This window comes from Dipteris shenzhenensis, chromosome 10 (genome assembly GCF_047967505.1).
Source record: "Dipteris shenzhenensis isolate YYH24624 ecotype China chromosome 10, Dip_SZ_1.0, whole genome shotgun sequence".
Classification (NCBI taxonomy): Eukaryota; Viridiplantae; Streptophyta; class Polypodiopsida; order Gleicheniales; family Dipteridaceae; genus Dipteris; species Dipteris shenzhenensis.
In genome coordinates, this window is record NC_141605.1 from 6,783,310 (window position 1) to 6,801,746 (window position 18,437).

The 18,437-nt window shown below is 40.5% G+C and overlaps 1 long non-coding RNA gene across 2 annotated transcripts; it reads right to left on the reverse strand.

Annotated features, from left to right (window-relative positions):
- Window positions 1-731: 731 nt before the first annotated feature.
- Window positions 732-14,805, reverse strand: LOC147897335 (uncharacterized). Of its 2 annotated transcripts, none has more exons than XR_015541694.1 (3): window positions 13,078-14,805; window positions 12,823-12,986; window positions 732-993 (listed from the first exon to the last, which is right to left on the reverse strand). It is a non-coding gene; the product is annotated as an uncharacterized LOC147897335 (long non-coding RNA). The 2 variants fall into 2 exon arrangements; XR_015541693.1 differs by lacking the exon at window positions 732-993 and adding an exon at window positions 12,568-12,731.
- Window positions 14,806-18,437: the final 3,632 nt, after the last annotated feature.

The window sequence follows — 18,437 nt, forward strand, 5'->3', positions numbered from 1 at the left end:
CAGTCTCAGGGGGTGCACCACTTAGAAACCCCTTGAATCACATGCGTTCAAGGGGTATTTTAAAAATCCCTCAACTCAACTAAACTTTCTCCCATAGTAAAAACACCCCTCTTTACTTATGAACTAAGTGATTTTTTTCTAAAGTTTAATAAAAAAAGCCCTCCTCTTATTGTAAACTTGTTAAAATTTTCCAAAAAGTTAAATTAAAATACCCTTCCTTTTGAATGCACGTGGTATAGTAAATTTTTTTTAGGTGAACCCCCCGAGATCACAGTTTTGAGCAGTAGATTCAGACCAAAATGAAAACCCAACAGCTTGCTGCGTGTTTTTCCATTAGAGTTAAGTCTGTAGAAAAGGGCATGAGAAAAACATATTACAACATCTGTTTGTGCTGTCCTAACACACTACACGGCAGCCCCACTCATTTATTGATAAGTGATTAATAAGAAACAACATGATAGCAAGATCAAGCATTAAGCGCATGAAAATGTACTAGAATTCACTGGCTCTGCTGTCATCAGAAACTTTGTGACAGCAAAATCGAGGATTGAGGACATGAAAAAATACTCTCATTGAGCACACCCACTCTGTTTCAAGTAATCAGACAGTAGATATTCAGTTTGTAGAACAAACAATTCTTCTCTCTGAACGAAAGTGGCATCAGAGACACATATTACAACTCTATTTTTTATGTCTTCACATGCTACATGGCAGCCCAAGGTCATGTAATTCAGAAGTTAGGACATGCAATTTTTAGTATTCTAGCTGTATGTATGTGCATCCCTTACCACAACAGCAAATGCTAAATAAAATGTGGTACATAAGGTCGTACAACCTCCCTTCAATGACCAGACAGTGCAGTAATTTGTTGTCACTACTACAAGACCAATTTAAAAGGCTATCACAATGACATATTCTGAGAATGGGCAGCCCAAATCCATCTATTGAATAAGTGGTCAGTAAGAAACTAAACTTCATGACAAATGGTATAGTCTGCAGCAGCAAGACAAATTGTTTTAACAGAAAATTAACAGCAGTATTCCAACCCTGTTTTCATATAATTCAAATGAAAACATTTCTGCATGTTGCACTGCAACTTCTTCAACCACATACTCAATTCACATGCAGAATATAAATTTAGTTGTGTTTCACTTCAAAAAATAAGTGGATATTGAAACATGAGAGTGACCAAGAATATATCCATTAAAAAACCCCTTTGCAGTAACAAGTAGATGCAATAGCAGAATTTATGCTTGCTGTCCCTCAAACTTTTTTATTGACATATAAAAATGACATCACATTGTTCAAGTATGCTCCACTAGAGCTCTAAATTATATCCAAGATAGAGACAAGGCTGCAAAAATATATTAGAGATGTACAATAGCACAGAGGCAAACTGATTTTATTTGTGACAAATGATAAACTTTGTACAACAAACTGTCCAAGCAGTATTTGCAAATAGATCAACCAAAACTAGAAATGACCATTCCTATGTGTGACAAGACACTTATTATAGCACTACTTATTGAAGAAGGATCTCAAGCAACTTGCTTCCTCATCCTAAACAGAGGCATCATGCGTTGGGCTCAAACGCAATGATGGAGCCAGCACTGTTTATAGTGAAGGTGCCACTAGGCTTGATGTCTCACCACAATGTAAATATCCTAAGTCAAAGTACAGTTGACCATTTATTTGATCATAATTAAAGAGTTTTCGTGTGTGTTAATTATGGTCAAAGAGTTCTTTTAATGGTCACAGAATTGACTAATGGTCAAAGAATTGACTACGGTCAGCGATACTTGACTCTGGTCGAGCACACCTGACTTCGGTCGGGGAGACTTGGTTTATTACCAAGAGGGTTAACTGCGGTTAACCAGAGAACTACAGAGCTGGACTACGGTCAAAGAGTGTTGACTTCGGTCAACAGCACTTGGCGTGCGCCAAGAGGATTAACTATGGTTAACCAAGATATGCCAACTTCGGTTGGAGAGACTTGACTATAATTAAGTTGCCTCGACCTTTGGTCAAAGCCCCTTAATTATGATCAAGATCGTTGACTTCGGTCAACCAGAGAATAAATATATACCTTTGTAAGACTAGAATAAGTCCAATCAAACAAATTTAGAATTTTTGTTGTTCTAAAGATAAGATTACCTGTTGGGGCTTCTGCACCCGCGTAAGATAAAACGATGTAGTTGAACAGCTGATCACCACTTGGACGAAAATTCAAAGAATTTGCATGTCCGCTAAGGTGATAGAAAAATATACCTTTGTAAGACTAGAATAAGTCCAATCATACAAATTTAGAATTTTTGTTGTTCTAAAGATAAGATTAGCTGTTGGGGCTTCTGCACCCGCGTAAGATAAAACGATGTAGTTGAACAGCTGATCACCACTTGGACGAAAATTCAAAGAATTTGCATGTCCGCTAAGGTGATAGAAAAATATACCTTTGTAAGACTAGAATAAGTCCAATCATACAAATTTAGAATTTTTGTTGTTCTAAAGATAAGATTAGCTGTTGGGACTTCTGCACCCGCGTAAGATAAAACAATGTAGTTGAACAGCTGATCACCACTTGGACGAAAATTCAAAGAATTTGCATGTCCGCTAAGGTGATAGAAAAATATACCTTTGTAAGACTAGAATTAAGTCCAATCATACAAATTTAGAATTTTTGTTGTTCTAAAGATAAGATTAGCTGTTGGGGCTTCTGCACCTGCGTAAGATAAAACGATGTAGTTGAACAGCTGATCACCACTTGGACAAAAATTCAAAGAATTTGCATGTCCGCTAAGGTGATAGAAAAATATACCTTTGTAAGACTAGAATAAGTCCAATCATACAAATTTAGAATTTTTGTTGTTCTAAAGATAAGATTAGCTGTTGGGACTTCTGCACCCGCGTAAGATAAAACGATGTAGTTGAACAGCTGATCACCACTTAGACGAAAATTCAAAGAATTTGCATGTCCGCTAAGGTGATAGAAAAATATACCTTTGTAAGACTAGAATAAGTCCAATCATACAAATTTAGAATTTTTGTTGTTCTAAAGATAAGATTAGCTGTTGGGGCTTCTGCACCCGCGTAAGATAAAACGATGTAGTTGAACAACTAATCACCACTTGGACAAAAATTCAAAGAATTTGCATGTCTACTAAGGTGATAGAAAAATATACCTTTGTAAGACTAGAATAAGTCCAATCATACAAATTTAGAATTTTTGTTGTTCTAAAGATAAGATTAGCTGTTGGGGCTTCTGCACCCACAAACGATGTAGTTGAACAGCTGATTTTTTATATATTTGTTATGTGTGCACGTGTTCAGTGGGGACGCCCACCGTGACTAGAATTAGTCCACAGTGTGTTATTTGCATGCAAAGCGCTAACAATTAATGGGTGCCATGGTGGTGCGCTTTAATTAATTGTTGCAGGTACTAAGAAGAGTTATTTTCCTAAGCGCTACGGAAGCCTAAAAAGAGTCTAGGAGGCGGTTCGCGTGACCAAGTGCTTCGAAGACTCTAGAGTTGCCCTTAGTGGCATGTAATTAGGAAAGTAATGTAGAAATTGACAAGTGGCTTGTTGCCAAGAAGAGGAGCCTGAGAGCTCATGTAATATTTATTCACGTTTGGATTTTTGTATGAACAGCTTTCACGCTGAACTCATGTACTTGATTTTTCTCTGATGAATAAAAACCTTCGGGGGGGTCCAGCCCGACTATTGTCTTGGGCCCTAGTGTATCTGTTGAAAGAGGGAGAGAAATGAGAGTGTTTCTGCTGTCTTTTTACGAGGAAGGTTTCATTGGTATCAGAGCCAAGGCTCATGGCCTCCCTAGGCTATGACGATCTAGCAAGAAGGCAATAGTGGCTAACGGGCAGAGATAGCGCAGAGTGTTTAGTTCTGGATCATATGCTGAGCTAGGCTATACGCAAGTGTGAACCAAGGCTAAGCGTATGGTGACCAGAAGCATTATCCAAATTGCGAGCGCTGGTAAGCTAAAGCGAGGTTCATCGCTTAATTACGAGCGTGGGTTCACGTTGGAGGTGCCCTGAGCAAACGACTGTTTGATGCCCCAGGCGGAGGGCTAGGAGGGATTACCGATACTGTCACGCGGGCACGCATGGTTCCCACGCAAGACATAGTGTAGCATGGTGTTGGCACGACAAGTAGCGACGAGATTCGTAGGTTCCGTCATCCATTTCCTTGTGCAGGCACTAAGGGTTGCTGAAGGGACCAGGGCGCCGACGCGACGCGACCCAGCCAGCCAAGGTCTAAAACCTTAGGGTGACGTGGCTTTCGTGACATGGCAGACACGTGTATTGCGCTGACGTGGCACCTAGCCAGGCAACAAATGACGTGGCAAGTCAGCAGAGGACGTGGCGCGCACACATGTGGTGCTGACGTGGTAGTACACGTGGCAACCAGGTGGCAAAGTACTCAGGTGATGTGGCAGTACATGTGGCAACCAGCTCAGATGCTGACGTGGCAGACAGGTGGCTAACCCGTGGTTAGTGTAACTCTGGTTAGCTGGACTTTTGGACTTTGGTCAGAGGTCCAATTAGTTGGCCCAACCAAACCACACCATGGCTGGTTAACTAGACTACAGGTGGGTTGAGAACCAACCAAACCAGAATAAAACCAGTCTGGTCAGTTTGACCAGATAGTAACTATCTAGTCACAGACTAACCAGACCAGAACCAGTCAGTCTGGTTAGAGTAACCCCAGTAGTTACCCATCTGGTTACTGCTTTTTTTTTTTTAAAGGACAGTTGCAGAGACTGTTTCTGCTAGCAGTTTTTACCTATCTGAGAGAGTATTTACTGTCAGAAAAAGCAAAAATCAGAGAAAATTAGAGATTTGCAGAAATCAGAGAAAATGCATGCCTTTGTGCTCAGGAAAAGGGAATCAGATGCATACTCAGTGCTTTTTGCAGCAGCCAGAAATTGTTGATGCCTTGGCAACCTTGTGGATATATGCCTTGAGTTGACAGCCCGGTACTAGCATAGATTGTGAATGCAAGACCCCTCTTGTTGAGGTAAATTTTTCTCTTTGAAAAGCAAAGGTTGCGTGCATCAATTGCATACACAGTGTGTGTGAGAAACTTGCAGATCTGAGATGAGTTGTATGATGGCCCAATCACCTATCCAGTGGGATTCACAAGATAGGGATGCACATCCAAGACAGAGAAGTGTGCAGCAAAATCAACAAGAATTTGAGCAGATGGTACGCACTTGTATGTAGGAGATGGAAAATATCAGAACGGATCAAGAGCTCAGCATTTGTTTCAAGCAGAAGCTATGCCTAATGCAACGTATGATGTGCCAATGCCAGAGGCACACTCTCGTGTACAGCCAGAGAAAGAGAGATCTCATAGGGAACGGTCTCATAGCAGGAAGAGATCGAGGCATCATCACCGATCTCCCAGTCCTTCACCATCTACCTCGGGCTCGACTTCTGAATCTTCTTCTTTATCAGATAAACCATCCAGGAAAAGAAGGAAACACAAGAAGTCTAGAAAAAATAAGTCTTCCAAAGAGACCAAGGAATTCAAAGAGGGAGGTAAATCTCTCAAGTTTATGACCTATAATGGACAATATGGTCATACAGACAAAGCATTGCAATTCATCAGGCAGTTTGATGATGCATTCGGTACAAAAAAGTTTTCAGGATCCTCCAAGTTAAGAATGGTCAGTTTGCACTTGACAGAGCGATGATAGCTAGTGCATGGTGGAGTGCACATACCACAGATGGGTCAGCCCCAAAGAGGTGGAAGGACTTCAAAAAAGCCTTCTACCAGCAGTTTATGCCTAAACAGTTTAGAGATCATGTTCTTCAAGATTGGGACAGTTTGCATATTCATGCACGAGATACAGTGGATGTGTACAACCAAAAGTTTTGGGATGCTTATTTACAGGTTGCACCTTTCAAAAAGATCTCCAAAGAAACCCAAATGAGAAAGTACAGAGCAGGTCTCAGTCCAAGAATTCAGGCAGTAGTGAATGCTTTGGGGGAAAAGAACATTCAAGACCTTATGCATTCAGCTTCAGTAGCTAGTCTTGTGCCGTTACAAGATCCATCCACGGTACTATCCTTGCATGCAGGACGTGCTGAAAGAACGAAAACTGTTTTTTTTTAATCAAAAAAGAAAGAGTATCCCAAGGTTGAAAAGAAATGGTTTCAGCCTTAGAAGCCGAGGGGTACTCAGTTTTCAAAGTCATATAAAGGCAAATCCCCATTCACTCCTGAACAGATAGCTGAATTCCGCAGAGATGGCAAATGCTTTAAGTGTGGGAAAGAGGGCATATGGCTACCCAGTGCCCTGAGAAGCCTTCGGGTTCTAAGGAGCAGAAAAAGCCACAAGTACCACCGAGGCCAATGGTGGGAGCAGTCCCAAATGTTTTGGGTAGTACCTCAGACCCAAAGGAAAAAGAGCTTTTGCTATCATAGGGAAAGATAAGAGATCAGCAAGCATTAATCCTATTTGATCCAGGATCTACAGACAATTTCATATCTGAAGATTTAGCCTTGAGATTAGGGATAAAAACTAAAGAGCTAGGCAAAGCTCTTGATGCTGATCAAATGTTCCAAGGGAATCCAGTGCAAGTTACTCCTTTGATTGGAAAGCTTCATGTCCATGTGCAGAGCTATGTAGATCAGGAGGACTTCTTAATCTCTCCTCTCAAGCAGCATGATGTTGTAGTTGGTACACCATGGTTCCATCGAAAGGAAGTAACAATAGAATACCCTGAGAGGATGCTGAGTTTTATCCATAGGGGGAAAAACCAGCGTTTAGTTGCCACAAATGAAGGGGAGACTATCCCCATTGTATCTGATGTTACATGTGGTCAAGCAATAAAGTCTGCAATTTCCTCGCGTACATGGTTTTTGTAAAAGAAAAAGAGAATGATATGCATGCTGAAATGAATGATGCAGACAAAGATAAATTTCAGTTTGTTGTAAACTTTAAAGATTGCTTTTCCGATGCTTTGCCAGGGGAGTTACCCCCAAAGAGACCAGAGGATCATCACATAGAGTTAATGCCTGGTAGTGAGCCACCAAATAGACCACCTTATAGAGTCAGTGCGACTTAGAGAGAGGAGATTATGGCTTAGGTGCAGGACTTGCTGTCCAAAGGGTTGATTCAGCCCAGCTCGTCTCCTTTTTGCTCACCAATACTTCTAGTACAGAAGAAAGATGGTTCTTTTCGAATGTGCATTGATTATCGTGCATTGAATAAGATGACCATCAAAAATAGATTTCCGATACCACGCATAGATGATGTGCTTGACCAGCTCAGAGGAGCAACAATTTTCAGTAGGATAGACTTGAAAGTGGCTATCATCAAGTCAAAATACAACCACAAGATGTGCATAAGACAGCTTTTCGCGCTACATTCGGGTTCTATGAATAGTGATGCCTTTTGGGTTGACAAATGCTCCAGCCACATTCAATAGAATGATGGATCGCATCTTCCGAAAGTACAGGCATTTCACGGGTACTTTCTTTGATGATATCCTAGTCTTTTCAAAGACAGAAGAAGAGCACAGGGAACATCTTGCTTTGGTATTTCAAGAACTTCGAAATCATCAGCTTGTTGCCAATAGCAAGAAAAGTGAATTCTTTTTGGAAGAAATTCATTATTTGGGGCATATAATATCCAAGAATGGGATACAAATGGATCCTACAAAGATCCGAGCCATCCAAGAATGGCCTGAGCTGAAAACTGTGCATGAAGTCCGTAGTTTTTTGGGACTTTGCTCCTACTATAGGAGATTCATCAGGCATTTTGCTGATATCGCAGCTCCATTACATGACCTTACTAAGAAAAATGCAGCCTTGACATGGGGAATACCACAAAAGAAAGCATTCAATACACTCAAGGAGAAGTTGACTACAGAGCCTATTCTTGTAGTCCCGGATCTTTATCAACCTTTTGATGTTGATTGCGATGTCTGTGGAGAGTGTGTTGGGGCTGCATTACATCAGAATGGACATGTAGTAGCATACGAGAGCCGAAGATTGCATGATGCTGAAAGATATCTAGGAATCTATGAAAAAGAATTGTTGGCTGTAATTCATGCTGTGAACACATGGAAGCACTATCTTTTGGGTGCAGATTTTACTGTTAAAACAGATCACCAAAGTCTAAGATATTTTCTAACTCAGAAAAAACTTTCCGAGAAGCATATGAAATGGGCAAATATGCTGTCAATGTATCATTTCCAGATTGTCCATACCCCAAGAATTTGGAACAGAGTGGCAGATGCCTTGTCCCAAAGACCCCAGGTCAATAATGTGACTATTGCCTATCATCAGGACCTGGAAGGCATGAGGGAGCAATATCCTAATGATGTAGATTTTGGCAAGATTCTACGGCAAATGCAAGAGGGGCAGTCCACCAGTCACTATTCCCTAAAAGATGGGTATCTAATGAAAGATGACTGCCTATGCATCACCCAGGAGATGAGGAAAAAGATTTTGAAGGAATGCCATGCACCTCCCTATGCTGGACATAGAGGAATTACAGCAACAACTCTAGCACTAGAGAGGTATTTCTTTTGGCCAGGGATGCGGAAAGATATACATCAGTTTGTTACTAAATGCCTTACTTGTCAGAAAGTTAAGTATGATAGACAAAAGGCACCTGGCCTACTTATGCCTCTTCCCATGCCTCAGGCACCGTGGGAAAGTATTACAATGGACTTCATTTTTTATTTGCCAAGATCAAAGTCAAGGAATGATGGGATTTGGACTATCATCGATAGATTCAGGAAGCAAGCTCATTTCATTCCGGTTGGCAAAACCATAAAGGCAAATCATATGGCTAAGCTTTTCATGGCACAGATCTTTAAGCATCATGGTATGCCTAAGTCCATTGTCAGTGATCGAGATCCCAAAATGACCAGTCTATTCTAGAGAGCTTTATTTGATAACATGGGGGACGAATTTGAATTTTTCTTCTTCTTTCCATCCCCAAACAGATGGTCAAAGTGAAGTAGCAAATTCTACAGCATTGGATATGCTGAAATACTGCATGGGTGACCAAGGTTCAGACTGGGAAAAGTACCTACCATTGGTATAGTTTGCTTACAATAATACAGTACACAGCTCTACAGGGAAAGCCCCCTTTGAGGTCATTTATGGGAAGGTGATTCTGCCACCTATCCTGAGGACCAAGGATGAAATATTTACAGCTGATCAGTTTGTGAGAGACCTCCAGACAGTTTATAGCCAAGTCCGGACAGCAATTGAAAGGTCTCAAGAGAAGCATAAAAGAGCTGCAAATAAGCATAGGAGACAGTTAGATCTCAAGGAAGGGGATTGGGTACTTTTGAAGTTCGAGAAAGCTAGGCTCCGTAAGTTCAAAGGCCAAACAAAAAGTGTATGCAAAGTTATCTTCCAGATATTATGGCCCTTTCAGGGTTACAGAAAGAATAAATGAGGTTGCATAGAGGTTGGCATTGCCAGAGCATTGGAGGATTCACAATGCATTCCATGTGAGTGAGCATTGGAGGATTCACAATGCATTCCATGTGAGTCTTCTAAAGAAATTCCAGGGGCCAGAGCCTACAGAGCCAGTATCCGAGAATCCACCAAAAGTGGATGAGCTGGAGGAGGTCCTTCAGCCAGAGCAGATTGTGTACCATACTGTACACAAAGGCCCTCAGGACAAGGAGTTTTACAGGTATCTTGTAAAATTCAAGAATTATATGGCATTAGATGCCAAGTGGATGGATGAAGACATGTTGTCCGATCATCCACAACTTTTGGATGTTTACAAGGAAGTTTTTCAGTTGAGGTCAACTAAATAGAAGCCGAGGGGATGTCACCACAATGTAAATATCCTAAGTCAAAGTATAGTTGATCATTTATTTGATCATAATTTAAGAGTTTTCATATGTGTTAATTATGGTCAAAGAGTTCTTTTAATGGCCAAAGAAAAGAATTGACTCTGGTCAAGTAAACCTGACTTCGGTCGGGGAGACTTGGTTTATTACTAAGAGGGTTAACTGCAGTTAACCAAAGAACTACAAAGATGACTATGGTTAGAGAGTATTGACTTCGGTCAACAGGACTTGGCATGCGCCAAGAGGGTTAACTACGATTAACCAAGATGTGCCAACTTCAGTTGGAGAGTTGTGCCAACTTCGGTTGGAGAGACTTGACTATAATTAAGGCGCCTCGACCCTTGGTCAAAGCCCCTTAATTATGATCAAGAGCATTGACTTCGGTCAACCAGAGAATAAATATATATTTTTTATATTTGTTATGTATGCACATGTGTTCAGTGGGGACGCCCACCGTGACTAGAATAGTCCACAGTGTGTTATTTGCATGCAAAGCGCTAACAATTAATGGGTGCCATGGTGGTGCGCTTTAATTAATTGTTGCAGGTACTAAGAAGAGTTATTTTCCTAAGCGCTACGGGAGCCTAAAAAGAGTCTAGGAGGCGGTTCGCGTGACCAAGTGCTTCGAAGTAATTAGGATAGTAATGTAGAAATTGACAAGTGGCTTGTTGCCAAGAAGAGGAGCCTGAGAGCTCATGTAATATTTATTCACGTTTGGAATTTTGTATGAACAGCTTTCACGTTGAACTCATGTACTTGATTTCTCTCTGATGAATAAAAACCTTCGGGGGGGTCCAGCCCGACGATTGTCCTGGGCCCTAGTGTATCTGTTGAGAGAGGGAGAGGGAGAGAGAAATGAGAGTGTTTCTGCTGTCTTTTTACTAGGAAGGTTTCATGATGTCTAGCAAAAGCAAGTGTGTTTGGACAATGCTGGTAGCATGCAGCTCTAGGGATGGCGTGTCTATCTAGAGGAGAGAGTCCACATGGTTCCCACGAATTTGAACAGCAACATCAGATGCATCTAGCAAGAGGATCTGCTCGGTGAGGCAGGGGGTCTTAACTATATGCTGCATGGAGTCACAGGTAAAACAGAAAGGTCAACCTGGTTCACGTCTAACTTGTATACCACCACAAGCAGCACATTGGTAATCAATGAGCTGTGCATTAAGATGAGTGAAATGTAGGACGTCCGTCACCTACAGTAGTAAGAAAAGGTAACATTCAGCGAGAGAGCATTGTGTACACAAGCACAAATCTCATAATCCCCAAAAAAAAAACCTTTCGCCCGTAACCCAAGTTCAAAACTTGGCTGGTGAATGCCTCCTGTAGTTCGACTCTCTTTTTCGCGTCTGGAATCTCAACTAGAATAGAAAATTCAAAAAATCCAAGGCCATTCTTGCCATGCATGTACGAGACATTTCTCAATGTACATGACAATGCCCTCTTCATGGTACTCTTGGATTAAACGTGATAGCACATTCTTATGCTCACCAAAAAAATGGAGTTGAAAGGAGGTGTTTAAAAGAAATAAGATTAACCACTTAGTGTAGAGGATGTTGCCTAAAAACATTACCTATGACAGCATGCAATGTGCGATCTTTGTGCAGAGGGCCATCAGCTATTGTCAAGCTATCCGCATCAGCCTTTATTATGACAAAGGCTATGGTACCACCAACTGTGGAGATTTTTCCTCTAGCTGTTGGAACAATTGACGATGCCCAAGGGACATAGCACACAATTGTGGTCTCAGGGAGCATAGTAAGGACACCTTCAAATGGTTCTCCTCGAATGACATTGGTTACATGGAGAGAAAAGTTGCAAGTTCCACCCTCACCAACTACCTTTTTCACGATGGTGGGACCCTCAATCCTGTAGAAAGCATCAATAACTAGGGTGTCTCTATATTAAAGAACATACACATGTAGCACAATCAAGGTGAGTGTGTCACAGTTGTCACTCTCGGTGAAATCATCTCTCAAACATATGGGGTATGATGCCTCCCTAGCCTTATAAGTACCATACTTCACCAACAATCTCCCCTCGAATGCAAAGTGAAATCGCAAAAAGTTGGTCAACTCAGCAATTCGTAGCACTGGAAGTGCATTCCCTCCTTGTACAAAGTTAGGTTGAGCAGCAATCAGAGCTGTTGTGTTGTGCTCAGGTCCTCACAGGGGAGGCTGACCAATGGACCTACCTACAGGATCACTCAAAGAATTCTCTTCGTCAGACGTTTCAATTTTTGCTAGGGAGTTTTTACTGGCTACAAGTACATGTACATCAACATTAGAGGATCAAACAAAAAAGTACAATGTCCTGCAGGGGTATTGTGCTCCTCTAATAACAACAATTGCATAGACGAAGATCTATGGATTCTACAATACATGTATGCTTCAACATAATCATACGAACGTCCCCAAGGTGTTTAATATTTGACAAACATAAAACTCTGCTTGGAGTTCTAATCAGGACAAATACATCACTCTCCCCAGTACATATAAATGCAAATTAAAAACCGTACATTCACTAAACAATGTACGTAACTCACAATGATAGAGAAGAGGGAAATAAATTTCAAAAATTCCTTAATTTACTGACATAATTGAACACGTGCTACTACATTCAAGTAATGTTTTTTCAAACTATGTAAACCATTGCAAATGGCTAATAGCTCAAAAAGACCAATTTACACATAGCACAGGATTTATTCAGAATATTTCGTGTCCAAGATGTGAACTACATCACTTTGTGCATTGGAAAAGTGAATTTATGTTATCAAAAACACCTAACGGGAACAGGTCCTTCTCACACAAGCAACCACCAATTTTCACTACATGTACTATATTTACAAGAGTAACCACAAAGCCTATGATTTTTGCAAGAAAATCCTACAGAGAAGAAGACAATTGCAACAAACGGTTACAATATTTCCTCCCTAAACAATCAAACTCATAGAACTGAATAAATACACAAGGTTACATTCAGCATATGCTTGCTTGGCTACTGCAAGAAAAGCTTTCCTCAGTGACTTCACACTGCTAGCTTTCCTTATGCCTCCTATTTTTGAATTCCCACCAGCCTTGAGAGCTTTCGCCTATGGTCTCATGATCAGAGGTGCGTTTGAGGAAGCTGTATCCTCTAATCTACAATAAGAAATTAAGAATAAAAAAGATCTTCTAAAACAATGCACATTTGTGATACCAAGACATGACAAAAACTCTTAAAGAGACATACCTTCATTATTCTTCAAGCAAAAATTTGATGATTGACCAACCTCCCTTGCTGTGCTTAGCGGTGCTAGGCCTGTGCCATCAGAGCCAGTGAATATTCCAATAATACACCAGAAAAACGCTGCTGCCTTCATCACAACAAATTTCCACATCGCCCATTGGCGCTTTCCCCTTCAAATTTTGCTTGTCAATGGGTTTATCATAAAAGGTTGGTGTCCCTTCAATGAAAGAACATGACAATGGACTATAGCTTGCACACTCTACTACAGGGAGAAGTGAGTGCAAAAATTATAGCATCTGCTTATTCATGGGTCAGTTCAAACACCTATTGTTCGCGAAAGGTCCTAAATTATAGAAAACTGTTAAACCATCCAATGCTACAGTACACACAGGAACAACATATGCCATTAACTAGTATGAAGGAGCTACTATTCTATAATATGGAAACAATATGTTGTTCTATAATCTGGAATGCTAGAGCAAACACAACCATAGCATATGCCATTAACTAGTATGAACAAGCTTGTGTTCGATAATATGGGACCAGCAGACTATTCTATAATCCCGAAACAATAGAGTAAATTCTCTTGAAGCAGAATAAAGGTAGAGGTAGGGAAAAATAAGGTAGCCAGGCAATTGAACATTAACAAAAAACGTGATGTAGAAGCGTTGTTCACTGGCAGTCATCGGCAAAGCCAAATAACACTCAGCCTTTCATGGAGTTATTTCTTGATGTATATCGTTCTCTTCAAGAAGCCACAAGTATGTCAGTTACTCTCAAAAAAATTCAAAACAGCCTCAGATGACACCGATGAGCCCTTGGAGAAGAAAACAATCTCTAAAAGATTCTGATAAGCGAGGGTGACGGAGGGGAGGGGTGCTTATAAAGGCAGTGTGTGGTGAGCGGCGAGTCACAGAGAAAGTTCTGGAAGCTAGATATGTGCAGGCCGCCACCTATGGCTCTGGCTGTCGGTCGCCACTATGTATCCCAGCAGCAGCTTCCTGATATACCCTCCACTCACTCCTTCAAGGAGCACCGACGACATCACAATCACTCGCAGGGTAGCTTTTAAGAGTTCCGCAACAAAAGATTTAGTAAAAAAAAGCGTTATAGATGAACGAAAATGGGGCCCGATTCTTGAGCAAAATACGATGATGAATTGATTATGTCAACTAATACGACGATGGATCAATAGAAAAGGCCCGAGAATTACAAATTGACCGTAATTTTCACACTTTCTAAAGGAAAATGTACTACATTCTTATCTACATCGGGCAATCAAATAGGGGCTATTCACAGAACGGCACAAAAAAGTGCCTCCATCCTCTATCATTGAAAGAAGGCGCACAAACAAGGAGATGTACTTCAAACAGATATGGTGATGAAGGATCAAAGTTGGTTTTTGAAGTACGTGGATCTTCAGCCTTAGACTGTGGGTTTCAATTTTCTTTCACGAACGATGATGGCTTTGCTGAGGCTTCAGGAGAGAAAGGCCCTTCACAGCAAGAAAGCAACCTAATTGCATTAATGTTATCACATCTCAAGCGGGTGAAAAGCGAAGGCACAAATGAAGAATACGACTGCTAGAATCAGAATTACTGTCGCAGGATTTGTCATCCAATCCATAACCAAACTTCCGCTCCATGTCTGCCACCACAGGAAACCAGAAACGAAATGAATTCCAACGAAGGGAAAGGATGGGACGAAATCAATTTCAAGGAAGGGAAAGAAGGTAAATTGATGAAACCATACAAGGCGCCAAATCGACATAGGACGCCATCCTTCAGAACCCAAATCGAATCCCTCACACACAGGCTGGCATGAGAGAAGAGAGAATATGTTACGTCTCCTCATACATAGAGGGCTTCTTCTGCAATTACCTCGCAACCACGGATTCTGTGAGCTCGTTTGATACCTCTCCTGAACTTCCTTCAATTTCTTTGGAGCTCTCCTTCCACAATCCTCCCCCTTGCTCAGCACTTGCCCCTTGGCCTCCAGTTTTGGTGCCGCATGTCCCACAAGGGACTCCTCTCTGTATAGCCCTCTCTAGGACTCCTTTTTTTTCCACCTCATAAATTCCTAGGCCTAGTCTTGACCCTAGACCCAAGCCCTTTAGCCCGTATTAATGCAAGTGCTCCCAAGCCCTCTGGCTTCCCGCCTTATACCGTGGTCACATGGTATTATAGTTGACGTAACATTCCCTTCCCCTTAAGAAATGTTTACGTCCTCAAAATCAAAATTGGGAAACCTCCTCTGAGACTGCTTACCCTTTCCCATGTTGAACTCTCTTCATATCTATCTTTCCACCTAACCAGACCGTCTTACCATATACTATGTCATGTTCTTTTTTCTTGTTTATCTAGAATTCTTTCCGGTTCGTGTGGTAAAGATGCGAGTTCAATGAGTTCAACTAGGACTTCATTTCCAATGAGATTATCATCATCTCCTAATTTTGTCTTTAGCCTACTGACATGAAAAACTAGATGTACTCTACATCGCTCAAGTAAGGCTAATTTATAAGTGAGTTCTCCAATCCTCTTAAGTATTGTGAATGGTCCACAATACCTAGGAGACAACTTCGGACATTTACCTATCTTTAGAGATTCTAAAGATTCAGGTACCTTAAGGTAGACTTTCTCATTTACTTCAAACTCCAACTTTCTCTAGTGGGGGTTTGCATAACTTCCTGCTCTATCCTGAGCACTTCTTATGCTATCTTTAGCTAACTTAAGCGTTTGGTTAATATCTTCAAGAAAGTCTTTGCCCACCTGAACCTTCTCTTTTTCGAGTCTCATTGCCATTGGGGCTCTTGGTTCAAATCCATACATCATCATGAATGAACTAAAACCTATAGCTGAATGTTTGGCACTGTTATATGTAAATTCTAATATGAGCAGATAATGCTCCCCATTAGTTTGCCGTTTACTTACATATGCTCGAAGCATATGCTCAATGTTCTGATTGATCCTTTGAGTTTGACCATCACTCTGTGGATGATCCACGGTGCTCATATTCAATGAAGTTTCTAACCTCTTAAACATAACCCTCCAAAAATGGTTGTTAAATTTGCTATCTCGATCACTAACAATACCGACTAGTAGCCCATACAGTCTATAGATATGCTCCACAAATAGCCTGGCTAATTTTGGAGTTTTAACATCTTCATTAACATGAATAAAATGAGCCATCTCAGTCAACCGATCCACAATTACCCACACAGAGTTGTGCCCCCTCTATGTCCTAGGTAATCCCGCAATGAAATCCATGGATATGCTTTCCCATTTGCCAGATGGAATCTCCAATGGGTGTAGGAGACCTCCTACCTTAAGGAATTCAACCTTATTGACGTGGCATTTTTGGCACTTCAATACATAATCTTGGACATCCTTACCTATTCCAAGCCAAAAGAATTGTCTTCTCAGAAGCACATATGTCTTTTGAATTCTCGGGTGTCCAGCACTCAGACTATCATGACATTCAAAAAGAATTTGGTGCTTAATGTCATTATTATTCGAGACACGTACCCTATCTTTGTAGAGCAGGTAGCCATCTTCAATAGTATATTTTTTCCACTTGAGTCCTTTATCTCACCAACCTGTGGTGTGTCACCATTTCCATGCGACTCCTCAATGAAAGCCTCTCGATTAGTTATATCCCTATTTCTAATTGCTTTCCATATTTCAGAGAAGTGAGGATCAAACTCACATTTCCCCTTTAAGGACTCTAGGAAATCATTCTGAAATTAAGTAAAACTCAATTCATTAACAATTGGCATTTGGCTAAGAGAGTCTTCTACCACATTGAAATTCCCTTTCCTATATGTCATTTGTATATCAAACTCTTGCATTAACTCAACCCATCTAACTTTTCTACCTTTAAGCTCTGGCTCATTACAAATCCACTTAATGCTCTCCTGATCAAAGATGATCTCAAATTTTGCACCATCTAAGTGCCTCCACTTTTTTAAAGCATAGACTATAGCATAGAGCTCCTTCTCATATGCCGAGTAATTCCGTTGGGCACAATCTAAATTTTTGCTTTCAAAAGCCACTCGTCAACCTTTTTGTAAAAGTACCGCCCAACAACAAAATCACTAGCATTTATCTCAACCACGAATGGTTCATTGGAATCCACTACTTTTAAGACAAGAGCTGTCGCTATAGCTACTTTTAATTTTTCAAAACTTCTCTTTTGAGGTTCATCCCATATAAAGGTGCTTCCCTTCCCCTTAAGCTGGTCCATCTTTGGAACAGCAATCCTAACGTCATCCTGGATGAATCTCCTATGGAATCCTGACAAACCTAAGAATATCTGTAATTCTTCTAGATTTGTAGGATGTGGCCATTCCAATATGGCCCTTACTTTGTCAGGGCCCATATGAACCCCTTCTTGGGATATTATATGTCCCAAGTATTTCACTTCTTTTGCAAAGAATTCACATTTAGATTCTTTAGCAAAGCGTGAATTATCTCTAAGCAGCTGGAACACTTTTCGCAAATGTTCCAAATGATTTTTCCTAGTTTTACTATAAATAAGGATATCATCTAAAAATACTACAGCAAATTTCCCTAGATATGGCCTTAAGACACTATTCATAAGTGTCATGAAAGTTGCTGGAGCATTTGTTAATCCAAATGGCATTACTTTAAATTGATAATGCCCATACCTAGTACAAAATGATGTCTTAGGGACATCCTCTTCCTTAATTCGTACTTGGTGATATCTTGATCTTAAATCAATTTTGGTAAATTATTTTGCCCCTTGCAATTGATCAAAGAGCTCATCAATGCGAGGCATAGGATATTTATTTTTTATGGTGATTTTATTTAGTGCTCCTAGTAATCTATGCATAAACGCATAGTACCATCCTTTTTCTTTACTAGTAAAATTGGTGCAGACTAAGGTGAGCTACTTGGTTGGATTTGGCCCTTCCTAAGATATTCCGTTAACTATCGTTCGACCTCACATTCCTCCATTTGACTAAGCCTATATGGGGGTTTACAAACAGGGGTATATTTTATGATCCACTTCTCTCTCAGGAGGTAAGCCATCAAGTAAATCAGACGGAAAAACATCTTTAAATTCAAACATTAAAGCATTGAAAGAAGATTTATACTTTTTAACATTATCAAAAACAATATTACTTCTTTCCGATGCAGAAGACATAAAATCACCAATAAAAGTAAGCTCACAGAGATATACCTCGCATACTTCTTGGTGTAGTAGTTGTTCCAATTCCATCGAACAAATGAGAGGAGAGTTAGGCACATCATGTTCTCCTTGAATCTGGAAGACTCTAGCCTCTTTTTCGAACATAATGGAGTTATTAAGATAACTCCGCTATAAGCTATGCCCAATACTAT